The sequence below is a fragment of the Zalophus californianus genome, chromosome 7 (genome assembly GCF_009762305.2).
Source record: "Zalophus californianus isolate mZalCal1 chromosome 7, mZalCal1.pri.v2, whole genome shotgun sequence".
Classification (NCBI taxonomy): domain Eukaryota; kingdom Metazoa; phylum Chordata; class Mammalia; order Carnivora; family Otariidae; genus Zalophus; species Zalophus californianus.
In genome coordinates this window covers 21998108-22018928 of record NC_045601.1, presented here as the reverse complement: position 1 = coordinate 22018928, position 20821 = coordinate 21998108, and the positions used below count along the sequence as shown (strand labels likewise).

Sequence of the window (20821 nt, the reverse complement as noted above, 5' to 3'; positions counted from 1 at the left end):
CATTTGAGTCTTAAATATGGTAATTTTTCAACACCTGTCACCCTGGAGAGATAGTAAGTCTTCCCCCAAAACATCTCAGGACATAATTTTCAATCCTCTTGATTCTAAAAATACTGAGTGAGTGATACAGATCTGCCAGTATGCCAAAGAAGGCTTGTGCCATCTGCTTCATTCTGTTCATGCTGATTATTTTGGGGATGAGTGAGGATCAGATTGGAATAAGAACATATATATATGGCAACAGCTAGGAAAGACTGTGTTCCCTGAGAGCGGGTGGTATACGATGGTAGAGGTCAGAGCACAAGTGTAGTTCTAGGATGTCCCCAGTGCTGCGTAACACAATCAGCTAATGGGGGGCGACAAATGTTCTACAACATTCTCAAAATAAACTATGACTTCTGGCTTCTATTTCCATTGTGCCGAGTGACACAATGCAAGGCCCATTTCTGAGAGGAAACTGAATTTCCATTTTTAATCTTCCAACATGGGTACTCTGAGCTCTTTTTTTGACTCCATTCATCACCATTCTTTGTGGGTAAAAAGGTTCTGCTCCAAACATTTCCCTGTGTCTCATACTCCCATAACTTGGGATTGTCTTTATATAAATGTGTTAAAAATTTTATATAAATGTTTTTATAGAAATGTGTTAAAAACCAGTTTAACCAGTTTCTGTTTTCTTCTTATACTCACAAAATATGAAACAGCCAATCATGAAGCAGGGTGGGTGGAAGTTCATGGCTTATTTGGCTCTAGGAGCCCTCTAGAGAGGGTGCTTCTCTTAGTATCAGTTCTTTGAAGGACTTTGGTAGCAAGTTTCTAACATCAACAGAAAAACTATCCAGAAACCTCAGCAAGATAAAATGATTCTCAGAACCTCTAGATAGTTATTTCTTATCATGCAAAAGCACTGTAAAATTTGGTAGGTATTGTATCTGAGCGAGTATGGCAGACAAGTGGGGGCTCAGTGTATGTCTAATCAGCAGAACAGGTGCTCACAGGGCAGGACTAACTTGGTTGAGGATAACAGATGTGAGGCCTTGATAAGTACCTTACCAGATGGCCGTGGCTAGGTTTTCACTCTTAACTTAGAGCAGGGGTTTGTAAGTGGCTGTGAATTCTCTGAAATTCTCTGCAAGATCAGGAGGCATGTATATTGGAGTTCTTAAGGGGAAAGGGACCAAAGCTTTCTTCAGATTTGCTAAGGATTCCAAGATTCAAACAGGTTAAAGGCCACTGACTTAGAGGAAAACAGGAAAAACAAAAAACAAAACAAAAAAAAGCCCCAACCCTCTAGGTGCTCTTAACTCAGTGTGTTCACCAAGTCATTGAGATTTCCTAATCCACGGGCCATATACTTTGTCTTAATCACTGCATTTTATCAGGTTAGAGTAAAAGAAAAACCAAAAAAGATTCTATAATTATGTCCTTCTGAAATTCAAGCAGTAAACAACTTGTACAAATTTCATTTCAAATATGACTGTTGCGGGGGGGGCACCTGGCTGGCTCATGTCAGTATAGCACACGACTGTTGATCTCAGGGTCATGAGTATGAGCCCCACCGTGGTCACAGAGGTTACATAAAAAATTTAAAACTTTAAAAAATAGGTTAAAAATTATGACTAGAGATAACTATCATGTAAGACAGGCCTACCTTCTGCCTAGAGGGCAGACTACCCTCAAAATCATAGGGGTTCATTTGTCAGCACCTTGAAAAATCTTTTATATGAAAAATGTCTGCATGTATTTATCCTCAATAAAGTACTAAGATGTCATCACTGATATCCACTAACTCCTGAGCTGACAGCACCTGGGATGAACTCAAGCTAGATCCACAAGGCGTTGACACCCTGCTGTGTCTGCACACCTCTTTCCTACAAAGGCCCAACGGCAGCCAAGATGCAGGTCAACCCACTTGCTATTTCCTTACTGTGCCACGTTCTGTCACTCCTCTGTGTCTTCCACACAACGCCCCTTCCTAGAATGTCCTGCCACTCCTGCCCACCTGGCCAACTCTTCCTTCTCCCCATCACTCCCAGGCAGAGGAATGAGCTCTTTTCTGCTTGGGGAGATGGTGAACCTGGGAGGAAGTGATTAGAAAGTCTAGCTGAAACCCGGGGGGGCTTGGGCTAAGGAGGTTGTGGTGGAGATAAAAGTAGCTCACTGAAAACCATTGCTAAATTAGAAAGAGCAAAACTGGTTTGGTGAAAATCTACCTCCACAAAAAGTTCTTCTGTGTTCCCTCCAGAACTACTTATTCAACAGCCTATTAGACATCTCCACCTTAAGGCGTCTGAGACCATGTGTTCTCCGTGGCGGGAAGCACCGACTGCCCCTGTGTTTTGCCCTGGGGGGGTCGCCACCTGCCACCTGGAGCAGTCTCCCCACCACCTGCTGAACAATCAGGTTTGCTGCCTGCTGACTTTTAAACTGTTACCTTGAGAGACTTTGTTAACTCAGTGACTAAGCTCTTATTTTCTGGGAAACAAGGCCTAAAATAAACAAGAAAGCCGAAGTTACTTATGTATCTAATATTCAGAGAGCAAAGTAATGAGAAAGCTCTCTGGTTGATTACACCACAGGTTTAGAACGTCAAATCTATGCACTAGACAGAAAATGTCAGTAAGGACAGGGTGCAAACTTTCTATTTGCAGATAGTTGAGTAAAATCTAGTTAAAGATGGCAAATTGAGTAAGTGTGTGGCTCCAGTCTCTCCTGAAACTCTACTAAAACAGCATTAATGAGATTTTTCAAAAACACTGCCAAAGATAACAGAAGAGGAGAAAACGGCAACAAAATGCTGGGAGCTGGAAAGCAGGGAAACAAGCAATAACTGGCTTTGCTGTCCTCAGAAAGCTCAAATTTAAGCCAGTAATGAAAAGCTATGGGGCAACATGATTTACCCTGTGGAACCCATCAAGAGACTCAGAAATGTGGGCACTAGGTAACTCTGGAGGGGAGGTGAGAGTGGGTATAAGAACAGAAAGAGTGGGAATGTCTGCTGGTGAAGCATTCAGCCCTCCGATCCCCTCCCCGTAGAGGGTCTGAGGGTGGCGCACTCTGCTGAAACAAGGGACTTCAGTGGAAGTTTGTACACTTGCCCTATCTGGCTATCAGAACACTGGCGATTAGGCCCACCCCCTCCAGGAGACTGAAGGAGTCTTCTCTGGGAAAGCTGAGCAGCCCAAGAGAAAAGAGCTGATTACAAGGACACATGGCAGTCCCCAGGTTTACCTGCATTAACCCACAACAAGCCCTATTTAAGTATACAAAGCTTCCATCAGCCTTTTAATGGCTCCACTCATAAATCAGCAGACAGCTGAGGATCACCAGAAATCAGAAGAAAGCATCTAATAAGAAAAACTGACACAGAATAAATAGAAAAAAGCAGCTAGGATAAAGATGATGACGACTCTATGGGGAATAGAAAACTCCTATAAATAAACAACTATAAATAGAGAGAGAGAGAGATCCCTAAAAGAACTATAAAACACATACATACACACACAGAGATTTTCAAAAAAAAAAAAAAAAAAAAAAAAACACAAGAGAAAACGCAGTAGCAAGGGCAAGACCCAGGGGCAGGGATTTGAGTCAGACCTGCTGGGGGCGCGTGTGAGAATCTACGGAAACTCATCTGATGATTCTTAGGCAACTTCACGTTTGCCAGTGTGGCTTCTTTTGAGGGCACCTGATAATTTTATGTGTTTGCTCCTCCTGATGTTCACTAGTGATTAACATCATGAAGCAACCCTTTATAAACCAGCTAATATAACCCAGAGACTAACAATAAAATCATTCAAAGCTTAAATAGTCAAAAAATGCACTGTTAGACAAAAAACAGAAAAGAGATGATTTTTAACGTAATGAAACAGCTGTCTTCATATGATAAAGGTACCTATTAAATACTGCACCTTGTTAAACATTTGTACTAGAATGGACCTACAATAAAGCTATAAAGAGATGAAAGATATAAAATTGAAATGGAATAGATATTTATAGATGACTGTCCACACAGAACTCCAAAGAATCCACATACAGAATAACAGAAAGTTCGGCAAGATATTTAGTTATAAAAATCAAAATACAAAATCAACTGTATTTCTAAATGCCAGCAAACAGAAATATAATTTAAAATACCATATACATTTGCCACAAAACAAAGATATCTAGGAATAAATCTAACCACAAAGGTACCATATATTTATGGAGCACTTTTAAAACTATACTGAAATACATTACAGAAGACCTAAATAAATGGAAAAATATACCATGTTCACGAATAGGGAAATACAGATAATTATTGTAACACTGTCAGTTCTTTCCATATTTATATATTAATTCAGTGAAGTGCTAACAAAAATTCAACAGGGTTCTTTGTTAGAACCCTGATCATTCTAAATTTTATATGGAAAAGGAAAAGGCCAAGAAAAGCCAAGAACTTCCTAGCCTACTGGATCATACTCCTCATCATACAAACAGACCATGGTATCTCCCAAAGAAAAAGGTAAGAGATAATGGATAAGGTTTGGGTTTTTGTTTTTAAAGCTACCATAATTAATGTAGTATGACATACTAAGGCACAGGATTAGACAAGTGGACCAATGGAGTAGAATGAATAACCAAGAAACAGACCCACCCTTGTATGGAAACAATATATGACAGGGCTTGGACTGCAACCACGGGGGAGAGAATAGACTACTTAATAATTGGTTATCCATGTGGAAAATAAGGAAATTGGATTCCCATCATGCACCATATTAAAAATTCTAGACAGATTACAGGCTTAATGTTTAAAACCGAACTTTAAAACTTCAGGCAAGAATAAAAAATAAAAAAGCATTTCATAGAAGGGGGAGTTCAGATAACTAATATACAAACGAAAATATGCACAATTTTATCCAGGTGAGATTTCTTGGTCCATCATTAAAACAATTTCCTTATACTTTTCTACTCCATGGGACTGCCTTTTTTTTTTTCCTTTTGTCACATACTTACCACATCTGACATTTTGTTTTATTTTTTAACACCCATCCACCCACCCACAAAAACACACTGGAATGAAAAATAAAAATTTATTCAATTTTTAAACCAACCACATTGGCAAAATATTAGAAAGTCAGGCAAAACCGAATAATGCCTTATGAGAGTGACAGAGACAACGTACAAGACTGGAGTCATGGACAGACATTCAAACATGCTCTTCCTTAGGGATTAACAGATATGATATAATTAAATCACTCTACAAAGATTTATGCCTGATAAAAAGTGAAAATAATTATCAGAATTCAAGGTAGATAAAGAACACAGTTGTCTAAGTCATGATCATCTCTTGATTGAGAGATCGAGAGAGGTTTCATGGAGAAGCCAAAGTTAAAGCTGAGCCTGAAAGTATACCAAGTGCTTAAGTGGGGAGGTGGTCTATTTCAGGCCAAGGGAATGAATCAGCCTAGGACACTTGAAAATAAGTAGTTCAGTGTGACTGGAATCTGAGGCAAATATGGGAGCACTGTGGACAAACAGGCCAGAAAGGGAGGCAAAGGCCAAATCATGAAGGTTCAGGGATATACTGCTTCACTCCACTAGGGTAAGGTGGTTTTGTTGTAATACTTTAGTAGACTGACCAGCCTACCTCTGAGTTTACGTGTTAGTGTGGAGCGAAGGAGGTGGAAAGAGAAGAGGTAGAAGGAAGTAGAGAATGCCAACAAAACACTGTCTCCACAAGAATGGGAAGAAATATTGGGAAGGCCATAAGCATAGGAATCTATCAAGAAGATGGAGAAGAGCCAAACCACAAGCAGCAAGGAAAACCCAGGACTGATACCAAGGCACGGGGCAACAGGAACTCATTATAAGCACCAGACTTGTCATCAGATCATACTTTGTGACAATAATTACGGCAGACATGTGGAAGATATACCGGAGAGTGGTGAGACCAGAAGTAGCAAGAGCATCCTGGCTTCTGCCACATCCCCGAGGAGGTAAGAGAGACCTGGAAGGAAGGGAGGGCAGGCTGAAAGGACCCTGGTAAACAGACTAGTTAGATTAGCATTTAGGTTAGGCCACAGGAAGGAGGTGTCTCTGGTGGCAGAGAAGGAAAGGAAGGGGGAGTCCCAGAAGCAAAGTCCAGCCAAACATGCGCATGGGGAGCTTCGTTTTCGGCCTGTTATCCTTGCGCAGGGGCCCCGCTAATGCTCTCTGCATCGCTCTGGTGTGGTCTATGTGCCCTGCCCAGGCGAGCACTAGTTTCAGACCTCTTCAATCTAATGGTGCCTAATGGGCACGGAGGCCAGCGAGGAGACCGACGGCATGAAGGAGGAGCTGAGGCTCTTTTCTAGACCAAACACAGCGAATGAGACCCTTTGGCTACAGGGAAGCAGATACCACTCTGAATCTGGCTTCTGTAAGGGACTCTGTACGTTACTCGGAGCTCTACATGGGTGGCCTCAGATCCTGTCATTAAGCCCACGTGCTCAACTTTGATCACCAATGTTTGTCCTTCCCGGCATCATTTGGTAAAGTGGGTTGTCCTGGGGGTGAGGAGGAATTTGTTTTCTTTATGGCAGGCTGTAGCTAAATCGATTTTCCCTTAGGATATCTATTCTGCCTTGCAGAACAGGGCAGAAGCAGGCTTGTGGGGACAAGTAATTCTTAGAGGTTCCAAGAGCAGAAGAAGCTTTCTGCTGTTAATTCCCCTACTTCTCTTGGGTACGAGAGTGTAGTGACAAGTCTGTGGTGATAAAAATAAGCATAATGAGAATTTGCATTTAAAAAATGGGATGTTTCAAAATAATTTCGAGACGGTTACAGTATAAAACAGGACCCCAGCAGCTCAAAACCCCTATTTGGTTGCCCCGTCTAGTAGGAGAAAGTAGGCTTTTTTACAGGTGGGAACCTTTCTTGGTCACAATGTGTTTAGAGGACTGAAGATCTACATAACCGATTGAATAGTCAAGGTGAACCACTGAGTCTACGCGGACTGGAGTGAGGAAGGTGCGAGGAAAAGAGGTAGAAGTAAGGAGAGGGCGCCTCTAGGCCTCTGTGTCCACTGAAACCGGAGGAAGCCCCAAGAAGCAACAGAAAAGGCAGAAACCCAGGAACACGGGCCTCAAAGGGCCATGGAAGACCAAGAAAAGCCACACTACCCAGGGGAAAGGACTGCTGCCCAGGGAGCCAGGCTCCATCATTGCAGAGGCTCCTCCCTGAAGCAGGTCTGTTAGCAAACCGCCCCCCCCCCCCCCGGCCACCCCGGACAGAGTAGAAGCAGAGGGGCTCGCCCAGCTCGGGCCTCCCCAGCCAGGGCCAAAGCACTGCCCCAGAACAGGTCCCTCCGCATGATGCTGAAAGCTTCCATTCCCTCTCCCCACCACGTACGTGATATTTTTAAGTACATTTAGGAAGGAATATCAAATGTCCACAAACAAGCAAAGCAGGCATGTGCATCCAGAGGGGCAAGTGTGAAGTCCAGGGCTGGTTCTCAAGCTGAGACGGAATGGACCTGGTCTCCCAGGGCCCATTCCTGGCCCCCAGGTAGCACGGGGGGGGGGGGGGCGTGAGGGGCAGACGGCCGTCCAGAAACCCACACAAGAGCCTCTGGTATGAGGAGATCTTCTAGTCATGAAGTCAGTGATGGGGACTATCCTTCTGTGACCGCTGAAACGAGATCCCCCTCCTCCCTCCCAACAAGCCCTGTGCGACTGGCCTTAGGCCCTTTCAGGCTATGCTTCTCTCGCTGACAGCGAGTGATCTCTGTTCCCAGGGCCCTAGGAGTAGGGCGCCAGCGACCAAAACTTACCTAATTAGCGGCAGGGCCTATTGTCCTAATACGGTTACCATTCTAGGAAAAAGAAAAGCCTGGTCCCTTCCCAGGAAGTGTGTAGGGGTAAAGGCTCATACTGAGAAAAGAAGAAGAAGAAGAAGAAAGAAGAAGAAGGAAGAAGGAGGAAGGAGGAGGAAGGAGGAGGAAGGAGGAGGAAGGAGGAGGAAGGAGGAGGAAGGAGGAGGAAGGAGGAGGAAGGAGGAGGAAGGAGGAGGAAGGAGGAGGAAGGAGGAGGAAGGAGGAGGAAGGAGGAGGAAGGAGGAGGAAGGAGGAGGAAGGAGGAGGAAGGAGGAGGAAGGAGGAGGAAGGAGGAGGAAGGAGGAGGAAGGAGGAGGAAGAAGGAGGAAGAAGAAGGAAGAAGGAAGAAGGAAGAGGAAGAAGAAGAAGAAGAAGAAGAAGAAGAAGAAGAAAAGCATACTAGTCACTCTGATGATGGGAAGCCAGGTCATGAGTTAAAAATCTCTTGAGGGAAACATAAAAGCTACAGGAGGTCTGGAAAAAACGCTCAAGACTTCAATGGACTGTTTGATTCTGAAACAACAGTTATCTCTAAAAAAATAGAAAAAGGCCCGCAAACAGAGAACAATAGGTCAGCAAAGTATCTCTGGGTGGCAGAATGAGAGGACTTCTGTTCTTCCTGTCTGAAAGTCTGACACTGGCCACTGAGGCGAGGCTGGGTGCGCAGCAGGTGGGCGAGGGCGGCCTGTGGGCAGCAGGGGGGGGGGTGGCGGACGACCCGCAGCGCACAGGGAGGCCGGCGGCGTCCGGTGGGCAAGGCCGGCTGGCAGGCAGGTGGGAGGCTAAGGGGAGGCGCAGGAGATGGGCCTGGAGAGGAGGCAGGGCTGTCCCAGAGGGCGCGGGGGCCAGTGACAGCAAGGACGCGTCCATCAACAGATTCCTTTACACAGGAAAAAAGTGACAAGTACTTACCCATCTCCCCCATGGACAACTCCCTGACCCTGAGGGAACCGCAGGTTTAAAAGTACTGTCCTGAAACTCTGCGTGGTTCTTTTTTATACGCAATGAGCCTGAGATCCAAAATCTGATTACCCAAGTGGACACGGATATAATTGGCAATTGGTAAATGACAACTTACTCTTTTTTCCCCCTAAACTTTTTCAACAAATGAGCTTCCAGAACTCACTTTACTCTGAACTGCGTACATACTTAAGAGAAAAAGATAAAATTGCTGCGCCTGTTCCAGCACTCAGTCCCCTGCTTCCGGAAGCAAGGCGGCCCACCTTGGAGGGCGCACGCCCTATTTATCAGATAAATGACTACCCAATGTTGGAGTGAGAATGTTCTCTTTGCCTTTGCATGCCACGTCCAATAGAGTCAAATGATGCTGACCGAACGGTTCATCCGGAAATACTTAAATTGAAATATAAAGGTATTTATCACTGGTCCTTGAAAATGACTCCAGTTGTTATTTTTTTTTTTTTTCTTTTTAAGATGCAACGCATTTCATCAGTTTCCATTTTCAAAGGCAAGGGCACTGGGGAGACGAGGCAACTCGTCCCTGTTCCTGCACTGGCTTCCCTGAAAGGGAGAAAGGAATGTCGGGGGGAAACGGGGGGCGAAAGCTTCAGAAGAGAGGAGCGCTGGCAAGCAGGGCCGCCTCTCCTTTTCACCTTAAGTCTTTTCTCTCCCCCCATTCACAGCTTTAGGCCCTTTGTTTGTTTAACAAACCATTACAATCATACCCAGCTCAATGGGGAGGAATGTGAACTCTCTAAGGAGCTGTCCTGGCCATCCACATGTGTGGTCCCCCCCCCCCAGCCCATCCCCGGCGGCTTCTCCGTGCGGGGCTATGCTCCCGGCGCCCCCGAGGCCAGGCACCTTGCTTACAATGAGCCCAACTTCCCCCGCCGCATGCTTGCTGCTCCTTCCCAGTAGCCTATAGCGATGTCCCAAGCCGCTCCTCCTTTCTGGCTCGCCAGGCGCCGGGCTGGACTGGTCATCCTGCCTGGGCTTGTCCAGTGCAGCTCCTGAGACCCATGCTGCCTGGTGTGGCAGCCGCCCCCCTACCTGCCCTCGGCCCACAGCCTCGCCAGCAACCTGGCGCTGACACATTCCAGGCTCTTCCTGGTTATCATGCCTAGCCTTCCAGCGTCCATCACACAGGGAACAGAAGACACAAGGGCAAGATTCCCGCTCCCCTGCCTACCTGGAGCTGCGAGGGCCTTTCTCCGTTCCAACTAGATACACTGGCCATGTTGGGATGAATTGTAATGTCTTGGCCCATACATCAAAATATTTTTTAGTCCGATTATATTTCAAAGGACACCCAAATAATATTTAGCAAAACGACAGTGCGTTTCTGTCAGACTCATTAAGCCCTCTGAGGCCCCGTTAGAGAGAAGGGCATCTTCATCCCCATCTGACAGATGCGGAGACTGAGGCGCGGAGACTGACACTCCCTGCCCACAGGCCCTGACTGCGGAGATGCTGTAGGTGCTGCCCCGTTCGCAGCCGAGTGTCCAGCACACAGTGGGTGCCCCCACAAGTGTCCGCGTCCAGTGACAGCATTACTGGTGATGAACTGACGATGACCAGAGGCCAAACCCTGGTGGTCTGAGCTCAGTGCTCTTCCCACCCGTACCCTGCCATCTTTCCCAGTCACACCGCACGAGCACCAGGCTTCGGCTTTTACTACAGTATCTCCAAATACAGCCTCAGAATCTGTGGCTGGACTCCCCGGGACAACCCGTACGTGACCAGTATCTTCCTCAGGCTGGTCAGCGAGCATGTGCCTCAAAGAGGGGGATGCCCCTGACACAGCTCAGGCACACCAGTCAGGCCAGGGGCGGCTTGAGAACGTTTGATCTGACAGGGAAGTCTGCAGAAGATGCCACAGAGTGGCCTGTGTGTCTCTGGCTGTGGGTGGGGGCCGGCAGAGGACAGCACAGGGTGCCAATGGCAGCATCTGATTCCCGGTGCTGTACAGCATGTGCATGCTTTGGAAAAAAGGAAAGGTTAGAAGACTGCTGTTTGAAGATATTTGGCAGTTTGAAGGGGAAATGCATTTCTTCTCCACTAGAACCTTGGTGAAGGACCTGGAGGCTCCCGCACATCCTTGACTAATTGTACTACGTGCTTCCAAGTCAATGGTTAATACTTGCGCCTAGACAGAAAGAATTTGAAGAAGCTACCACTGTTTGCGTACCTGCTCGGTGACAGGAAACACCAGCTTCCGGGTGGTCGTGGAGTCCTCTCGGGAGCTTGTCTGAGGATTCAAACCTGTAGGAAGAGATCTTGCACATCTTCAGTGAATGAAGCTAGGGAAGCCTCCCCCGCCCCCCCCCCCCGCCCCCCGACCAGGCTGCAGCTTGGGCTTCCCTTCAGGAGCACGTACACACACCTGATCACATCTACAGATTTCTGACTGCCCTTTCCGTGCATTTTCATAGACAACAGACCAGTTTTAAACTTTAGGATCCTGTGGTAGGACACCTCAATAGCCACACCACCGTTAATTTTTAAATGTCTCCGATCTACCAGATGGCAAAAGTCTTAAACATTTAGATCATCTGATTTATTTATTTATTTATTTTAAAGATTTTATTTATTTATTCATGAGAGAGAGAGAGGCAGAGGCAGAAGCAGGCTCCCAAGGAGCAGGGAGCCCCATGTGGGACTCGATCCCAGGATCCCCGGGACCGTGACCCGAGCCAAAGGCAGACGCCCATCTGAGCCACCCAGGCATCCTAGCTCATCTGATATATTTAAAAGGTATGATAAAGTTCATAATGCTGTAACTTAAAAGATTTTCAATCCGATGTCATCTTGCACAAGAAGATCTTTAAGTATTTATATTACATCTTTTGTCCTACTTGCAACTGGATTAGAAAAACCCTGAAGTTTTCCCCTGCTTTCTGCCAAGTGGGGGGGAGGGGACCATGAAACTGTTTACATAAAATATTCAAAATAGCATGCAGAGGAAATGGTATTTTTTTAAATCAACAGTATTAGAATACCATAAAACGGGTATGCAAATCTATGCAATGACAGAACCTGAAACAAATTCTGAATTGAAAAGTCAGCAATAACCAGTAGGCATTCACTTTCAATAAGTGCTTCAAATAAACATATAGATTCACCAGATGTGCAGGGGAAAAAGGCTGAGGTCTCTAAATTTAACACACAGTTCAGTGGTCACCGAAGCTGGCTATGCACTAGAATTGCCAGAGAAATCTTTTAAAAATACAGATTCCTAGGTCACAGTGCAAAGCCTCACAGACTGACATCACATCACTCTGGCCCTGAGAGTCTAGGTTTTCACCAAGCCTTCCAGAGCCCAGCCTGCAGCCAGCTTTGCATCACTGATCCCTGGTGAGCATGCAGAAACCACTATCTCTGCTCACCAATTAATTATAAAACTTGGCTTCTTCCAATTTAGGACTATTCCAACCAGTCAGTCCTCAAAGGGGAAAGCTTTTTAGGATTTTCTTAACCAGCACAAAGATAAATCTATTATGAAACAAAGCCAATCAGATCTCACCTACGTGATTTATTCACTTGGTTGCCTGTTTCCTTCTCTTAGTTTGATCAAAAAAGGCTATGCCCATTTATTTTGTAGGAGAACATCCTTTTAAGTTAAAAATGGAAAAATTAAGATCATTTTTAGACAACTAGATTTTTAAAATAACCTATCAAAATTCAGGAAAAAACCTGGAAGGTTAAAACTGGAGGTAAGTAGGATCTCTGAATCATCAAGAGAGTTTGTTTTGCATGTATAAACACCTCACAAATCATCTGATGGCCCATCTCTCTTCTCCAAATACCCAACATTTATCATGGTGCTTTAATTGGGTAGCCTCCAAAGGCCTGTATGTTTTTGTTGTTTTTTTTTTTTTTTTTAAAGAACTTTAAAAAACACTGAGCCAAGAGAGTAAAATTCTTCTGGATGATTCTTCCTTTACTCCTACCCATCTCACCAATGGACAATACCAATTTGTGAATTCAGAGAGGCGGGAGCTCTCTCCTGCTTCACGAGCAAGGGTGCACATGACATGAGGTACGCAAACCAGGCAGTGGAGTAGCTTAGCTTCATTGTCAAAATATTCAAATTATCACTAAAAGAAAGCAATTCCTTTCTGAATCCAACAATACTCCTTGGCCTCCGAGGGCTCACACAGGAGCTTATTCTTCAGCTGTTCAATGTAAGCAGCCCCAGTGAAAGAGGAGAAGTCTGGCAGGGAGGAGGCCAAGTTCCTCTGTCTCTCCCACCTGCCATCTCGGACCAGTAACGCTCACATAGTTAACAATACAGCAGAGAACCTGGAAGCATGCGTGGCCCTGGGGAAAACCATGTGCAGGGTGCAACAATGTAATCAAGCAGAGAAGAGACGGGAAAAAGAACACATCTAAGCCTGACAGGATGCTATTTGCAGACTGCATTTCGGGTCAGAATTCAGACTTCAAGAATCAGAGAAAAAGGTTTTAATCTTTCAAATATATATATATATATATATATATATATATATATACACACACACACATATATAAAATATATAATCTTTACCATATACATATGGTAAAAATGACCCTATAAAATTAAACACTCCTAAATATACATATTTCTGAGCTCCAGAGTAGCACGAAAAATCACATTTTTCTAGGAATGGGGATTGGCACACAGTAAACAGATTAGAGTTAATTGTTTTAAATAAAAGGGAAAATATGGGGGGGGGGATGATCTGTTTATGTCTGCTTACTCACTGATGACAAACAGTAAAATCTCCTGAATGTAGAGCGTACAGTTTCTAGAATGCATTTTTGCTGGCACAGTACGTCTTTCTAGGCATTTGCTTCTGGGAGCCGCATTTAAGAACATGCCCTTTTCCCTATGAATGTACTGGTTTAGCTGCCTGCTGAGCATGCACTGAAACCCAAATTAAACAAAGGGATTTCCCTCCAGTTTCAGCTCACTCACTCCAGGCTACTCCTGAATTTTCTTATGTCAATTCTTCAAACTCACTTTTTTATTTCTCATGATCTGAGTGGGAAAGAATTGGGCAAGCCCCAAACGCTGGGATTTCTGCCTTAGTTTTCAGTGAAAGACTCCTCTAGATTGAAGATGTGCAAGGTTTGTGTTTGAAAAGCTTTTCAAATAGTTTTTTTTTTTATTTTATTTTCTAAAGACTGTAATTCCAGATAGAAAGGAACCCACCTAATATGGGAGGTTAACAGACAACCCACTCTTATACCTCTGGAGTAGAGACCCTGAATGGGATATTCATATTTATCTCAAAACAACAAAGTCAGTTTAAAGGTGGCACGGAGGAGCGAGTTGCAAAGGGTCCCTCAGAATTTGAATAGCTGTGTGGGCCTGACACCTGGCCCTCTACCTTCATGCACAATCGCTGGGGGACCCCCACTCACAACCCAGGGTTTCACCTCCTTGAAGTCAGAGGGCTCCCAAATCTCCGTCTTCAATCCTGAACTTTCTTTAAAATTCCAGATGAATCCACCTACCACCTCTCAGCCTGGAGATCTCACAGCCCTGAAGGTCGCCTGTTCTAAGGCAGGGGCCCCTCCAGCATTACCGGTTTTAGCTACTGGCAGCACCGGGTACTAACAGCTAATATTTCCTGGATGCTTATGGGTTGTGGCCATTTTAATCACTTAACATGCCCTTAACAACCATATGAGTAAGAGCTATTAGCCCCATTTTACGATGGGGAAACTGAGGCTTAGAAGTGGCACTACTTGGCCCATGGGCACGCGACCAGCAGACAGCGGGGCTGGCTTCTGGAGCACGTGGTAGGAGAGTCCACATTATCAACAGGGCAGTCTCTTCACTGTGTCACTTCCCAGACTCTCCCAAGTCAGAAATTCGGAGTCATCCTAGATTTTTCCCACTCACTAAAGCTATACAGATTCTGTGAGCTTCCTGTCTCTCAAATCTGTCTCCTTAATTTCCATAGTTACCACTGTCTGGGCCATGTTTTGCCTTCATTACAGCCTCCAAATCAGCAGGGCAGGACGACTCTGGAATTCTGCTTTGTTTGTCCTCCCAACGGCTTTTCTTTCTAGCTCATTTAAAACAGGTGGCAGGCTTTTGTCATTCCTTGTGTTTTAGCCCAGATGACGACAGAGGCAGGCTGTCTTTGTTAACCTCTAAACCCAGTGAGGAGATTCTGCCCAGATCCCGAGACGGCAGGAGAGGGCACACACGAAAGTGAGAGAAAGAGCCTCTCCCGCCGTGGCCCCTGCACAGCTTGCTTCCCCAGGGCAGTGGGCAGAGCCCTTGGGAGGACAGGGTGTGGGCTGTGCTCAGGTAGACCCCGACCTAGGGCAAGGTTCCCAGCCTCCGCTCATGGTCCTGAGGCGGAGAGCCACAGAGCCTGCTGCCATGACACACAAAAGGTCCGAGCCAGTCCCTCACCTAGCAGGTGCCATGGAAATCTCTGGGTTCTAGGACACACCCCGTGAGGGAAAGGGAGACACTTACAAATGACAGACATGAAATGAAATTTCCCTGTAGGTTAGCTTAATGGGGGCTGGACTCTGAATCAGTTACAGGGAATAAAAAAAGGAAGACTTCCTGCATACCTGAAGTTGTGTGGTGAGGTTCAGACTTGGGGGGCAGGGGTGTCCGGAAGGCACCAAGAACCTTAGCCTCATATGCTGTATGCATCTGTGCTACCGACTAGCCTCAATTGCTACAACTGGAGCCAGACTGCTTTTCAAAAATGGCAATCCCCTGCCGCAGAGAGGAGTCTGGTCTCTGCAGAGGCACTGGTGACCTGGGGGCACTCCTGTGCTAACAGCCCCCAGGCAGACAGAGGAGGAAGGAAGGAAGCCCGCGCAGATGTGGAGTTTACTCACAAGATTAACTCCTCTGATTCCTATGCAAATACCTAGAAAGGGAGAGGCAGAGAAAGTGGTCTTTAAGGCCTTCATCTACACTGTGAATTGCTTAAAAACCAAAGGAAGTAAAGATGTCAGCCGGAAGAGGAAAGAGGGAGGCCAGTGTCGCTAGGCTCAGGCACAGGACACCCCTGCTTCCCAAGCCTGGCCCGGCCTCACAGGGCAGCAAGCTGGGACAGGGACGGCTCATTTCCACCCGATGGAAACGAGAGTGTGCAGCAAACGGAGCAGCTCGGGGGAGAGGAGAGTCCTACCCTAGGAGAGCAAGCCCTCAGTGTGACAAATGTGTTCACAGATGCTGCAGTAATGGTAGGTACTTGTGGTACCAAATGGAACAACGAAGAGGGGTTCAGACTTTGAGGCCAGTCACACATCCTCAAAGCAGATTCCATTTCAGTCCTGTGGCTGAATATTGGGAGGCCTTCGGGAGAAGCTTCTGAAAGCCCTGACAAAAACTAGAGAGGTTTCCAGATAAGCCCAGCTGTACCAGCCATCCTGCAGAGATCAGAATTTTCAGAACAGCGGGCCCTGGCCAGAACTTCAGATGGATGAGAATCAGCAACCAGGAAACCCCGTTTTCCAGCCACCCAGGCCCCCAGTCTGCCCGGCAAGTGGGGCACCTCCAGGGGGATGGTGGAACTAGGGGGTGGGGGAGGATTTCCCCGGGGAGCAAGTGCCCTGTCGCAGAGGCAGAGCGGGCTAAGGCTCTCCCAGCTGTGGTTGCTGGGAAGATGAGGATTCCGTAGGAAACTGGACTTGAGAAGAGAAGTCATAGACGGTAAACATGGAAGCGAGGCTGTGTTGAGCAAGCAGGCAGAGGTGCGGGAAAGCAAAGGAACCACAGTGCGGAGCCACTCTGGCCTCACAAGGATCTGGCCTCTGCTGACACTTACTTCCCTGCTCACGCCAGATAGGTGAGGCCCAGAAGGGAAGAGAGAAGCAAGCAGTTCATGAACATTCTCCCCGACCTCCATCACCCAACATGCGCAACCATGTGCAGGAGACTACTCTCCAATCTCTCCAATGCCTAGAAACTTGCTAGGAAAAGGGTGGAGAGGTGTGCCAGAGGATGGAAGACGAGCCCATTTTATTGGCCAAAATTCAATTTTCATGTGGCTTCCCTTAAACCTACTCCCAGCCTGGTGAGTAAAGAGCCTGAATCAGTGAGGTCAGGGCCAAGGGACATTTCTACATAGTGGAAACTGAGGTCCATTCTGGCTCCTCGGTCTTTTTTTTTGGAGTGGCTCCCCTTCATTCTAATCACAGTGCTTCTGTCAGAGGGATTCTTCTAACATGCAAATACACTCCCATCACTTGGCCGTTGGGGATTCTTCCGTAGTCCCATGAGTTTCTGTCAGTGGCAACCAAGAGTCCTGACTCATTAAAACCACTGAAAATTTGTCATCAGGAGAGCAATGTGCTCAGGTTTATGTTATAGAAAGAGACCTCAGACAGCAGACGTAGAGATTATGCTCCGGACTAATCCAGCGTATACATTAAAATCAATATAACTGTAGTAACTTTGGGGAAAAAAAAAAAAACCAAAAACCACCCAAAAAATGTGCACAAAAAGAATAAATGCAATAACTGCACCCTGAGGTTTCTCCATAAAATGAACTGTTTGCAGGGAGTTCTAAATCTTCCCTGAACCAGAACTCACAACACTCTTACGGAGTTGACGATACAGGGCAAGTGAGAACCATTTTAGGGAAACATAAAATGATGATCATCTTAATGTGGTTCTAATTTACATGTTGATTGTGTGGGTGTGTGTCTGTTTTATGAATCACTTTTAATTCCTGTGCTCAAACAAAAAGGAAAAAACTACCTTGGTAAATGCCACATAATGGATCAATTAAATGATTCCCCAAATAAAGTACACTTCGTTATAGTATAAACATGCATAGCTCCTAGTGCTATTTTAAACACACTGGTAGAGAAAGGTGCTTTATTTACTAACTTTAACAATATTCAATACTATCCTATATTAGGAACATCACCACCCCCACTCCCTTCATCTCTAAACTGCCTTCATTTTGGCCTTTTGTTTGTTCAGGGAGTCAGAAAATAAAGACTTTTTTTTTAATAAAGACATTTTAATGATAAACTTTGCTGGGGCAGAAGTGTATATAAAACAATGTGTTTTACTCTGCCTTATTCTACCGTGTCAGCAGCATACCCTACTTAACACTAGCTTGTGTTCCTACAGTTAGTTCAAAAAAACATCAACCAAATGACAGTATTTGTCTAGATACAATCTAGAAAAATGGTGTGGTAGAGCAGAAAGATCCCTGGCTTTGGAGTCAGATGGGTCCAGGTTTGAATACTGGCCCTGCTACTTGCCAGGTATGCCATCTCAGGAAAGTGCCCTAACTTCCCTTTACGGGGACATCGATGTTTGCAGGGCTATTACAAGATTATACATTACATATGTACATATAAAAGCACAATGCTGCAGGGTCTAAAGTATACAGACAAAGTAGATGTAGTCTGTTAATAAGTATCAAGAACGACTTTACAGGCTGGGTAAGTTCCCAATTAGAAAACACTAATAACTACCCTGATTTATTTGGAGCGGAGGCATTGTTTTTAAGAAAAAAAACATGTCAAAAAAAAAAAGAAAGAAAAAAGAAAAAAACATGTCATGTAGGTTGTCTAAAAATAAAATGCATTTAAACTCAAAAAGAAAAAAAAAGAAAACACTAATAACCTGTTTCAGAGTATGATATACATGACAGAGCATACATGATTGATTCACTTTCATAATCTTTAATTTGGATCATCAAGGCACGATTTCATTTGCTAACATGTGCTTATGAAAGAAATTTCTATTATTTCCTGCATGCTTCAAAAGTTTTGTATGTCATGTACTTGAAAGATTCCTAACTTCTTCAAAAAGTGTAATATTATTGCTGTGCTTCACATGGCAATATCATGTTTAACTAGAGAAAACAATTACAATGGTGCCTGGCACGAACTGATCTTACAGGTATCATAAAGTGACCTAAATGACATACAGAAGTGATTGTGGCATTTTTGGATTTTGCTAAGTTTTTCTTTTGAATGTGTTGGTGGGGAAGTGGACTAGTTTCAGTTAGAATCACTTGGAGAACAGAAATTTAAACACACACCCTCTTATATCTAATATTCTCTTCACTCTGGCTTTCCACCTCAGGCAGCTGTGAATAACCTTCCAGAAGTCAGCCCCCAGAGCAAAATAAATTGGGAAGTGACTTATCTAGTGAGAGGCTTAGGAAAAAAAAAAAATCCAAGTGTTAGATGTAATATAAGAAAACTTACACAGAACACTGGAATAAAAAAAAATATGGCATATTACAGTCAAGGACATTTTGCAAAAAAAAGAAGTGTGGAGAGAGGCTAAGAACTATGGTTAAGCAACACTGTAAGCACTGAAGCTCGGAAACGGGGACGACAGCGTTAGGTGAGGAAGGCAGGGGCGTCTTAAACAGAGTACTAATACATGTTACAGGGGAAGAAAACAAACACACCAAAACGTTGGATATGAAATATAATGCTGGAATTAGAGGTTGCTATTTTGAAATAGGTGGTTAAAATAAATTATAATCTCCATATGTATGGTGGAAAATGATCAGAAATAAAAACTTCTGATAAATATTGAGGATCCTGCCAAACATAAGTTCTCTCAGATAAACACTGGATTTAGAGGCCCACTTATTTCCCCATTTCATAACTTTAGGAAATTTGGACAGAACAGATACAAATTGAGAATCACCTCATATTATGGTTTTAAGAGCATGATTTAGAAACTGAATTGTAACATATACAACAGACTCACTATGATTCTAAATGCAGGATAACACCCCCAAATTTTCCCTTAGTATTTATTTATCTGTTTTTAAGATCATTTTAAAACATCTTTTTAAAATGTAAGAGAGGGAGACCACAAATTTCCAGTAAGCAAGTCATGATAAATAAAAATCAGTCATATAATATCCCTTATTTCTAAATGGATATAAATATCAATGACAGTTTTTCGCATATTCTCTTGATATTTTCTAAAGAGTGAAAAATAGGCTTTCATATCCCTCAACCCTATTTTTCCTTCAAAGCCTGAAGTTCCTCAAGTGCAGATTCTGTGCGAGCGAGCATTTTCTGGAATATAACCCCCTCTACTATGGGAAAGGTGGCGGGCTTTGGTGTGTGCCGTACCAGAGGCAAGAACAAAAACACAGACTCACGACCTAGCGTGGGAGAGCAGATGGGGCAGAAGTCCCCTGGCTTGGCAGAGACATTCTTACCTTTGTCAGTCTGAGGTACAGAGGAGTGTGGATGTGACGTGAGACACAGGCCACATCAGACGTGAGAGCAATCCTAGAGTGGGGGGAGGGAGGAGAATCAGAAGGTTAAAAAAAAAGGCATTGAGAAAAACCACATCCATGCTCCATAAGTAGACACTGATATACGGACTATGAGTTCAGGAATGCCAAGATCAAAAAGTTCTCCTCGTCAACATGCCCTAGTGCCATATCCCTACATTCCAGAAACCCGCCTTCAAGGTCTGACGGCAGCCCTCCTTGGGGAGAGGCTGTGCAGTGATGTGGCCAAGGGCATGGGACACGGTGTCAGAAGGCCCAGGCTCAAATCAGGTGCACCCTGGAGCCACTTAGAAACCCCACACAATTTGTTTGGTCTCTCTCGGCCTCGGCGTCCCTGCCTGTAACACGAAGACAATAATTGTACCTACAGCACAAGAGCCTTTTGAGGATTAAATGAATTAATTTGAGTAAAGGGCTTCACGCGCGTGCCTGGGAAGCAAGGAGCCCTCATGTACTTGCAGTTATTTTCCAGAGATCCCAATTCAAAAACAAATACCTCACAGCTTCGGGCAGAAATGAGGTAGATCATCAGAACCTTTTAAAAAGCGTCAAACACAAACACTATCCTTTGGGAAAAGGAAACGAGTCCCTGAACAGGGTTGAGGGTGAAGTGGAGAGGAGTGGGGGGCTTCTAAGGAGCAAGAAAAGATCATTAAAAGGCCCCGAACAAACAGGCAAACAAAAACCAAAAACACCAAGGGGGGAAAAAAACAAAACCCATGAAAAAACCAAACCAAACCAAACCAAACAAACCTCCTTTGCTTCACTGCGT

At 44.8% G+C, this 20821-nt stretch overlaps 1 protein-coding gene across 7 annotated transcripts in view; it reads right to left on the bottom strand.

Annotated features, from left to right (window-relative positions):
* PLAGL1 (PLAG1 like zinc finger 1) overlaps nucleotides 1-20821 on the bottom strand; it is a 109358-nt gene that overhangs the window by 11133 nt on the left and 77404 nt on the right. For 4 of the 7 annotated variants that reach the window (XM_027601433.2, XM_027601430.2, XM_027601435.2 and 1 more), the window contains exons 3-4: nucleotides 19972-20044; nucleotides 10983-11070 (exon numbers count right to left, since the gene is read on the bottom strand). The gene's annotated coding sequence lies outside the window, so the exon portion shown is untranslated. Of the gene's footprint in view, nucleotides 1-10982; nucleotides 11080-19971; nucleotides 20045-20821 lie in introns of all 7 variants that reach the window. The other 3 variants (XM_027601431.2, XM_027601434.2, XM_027601436.2) reach the window with 3 other exon arrangements.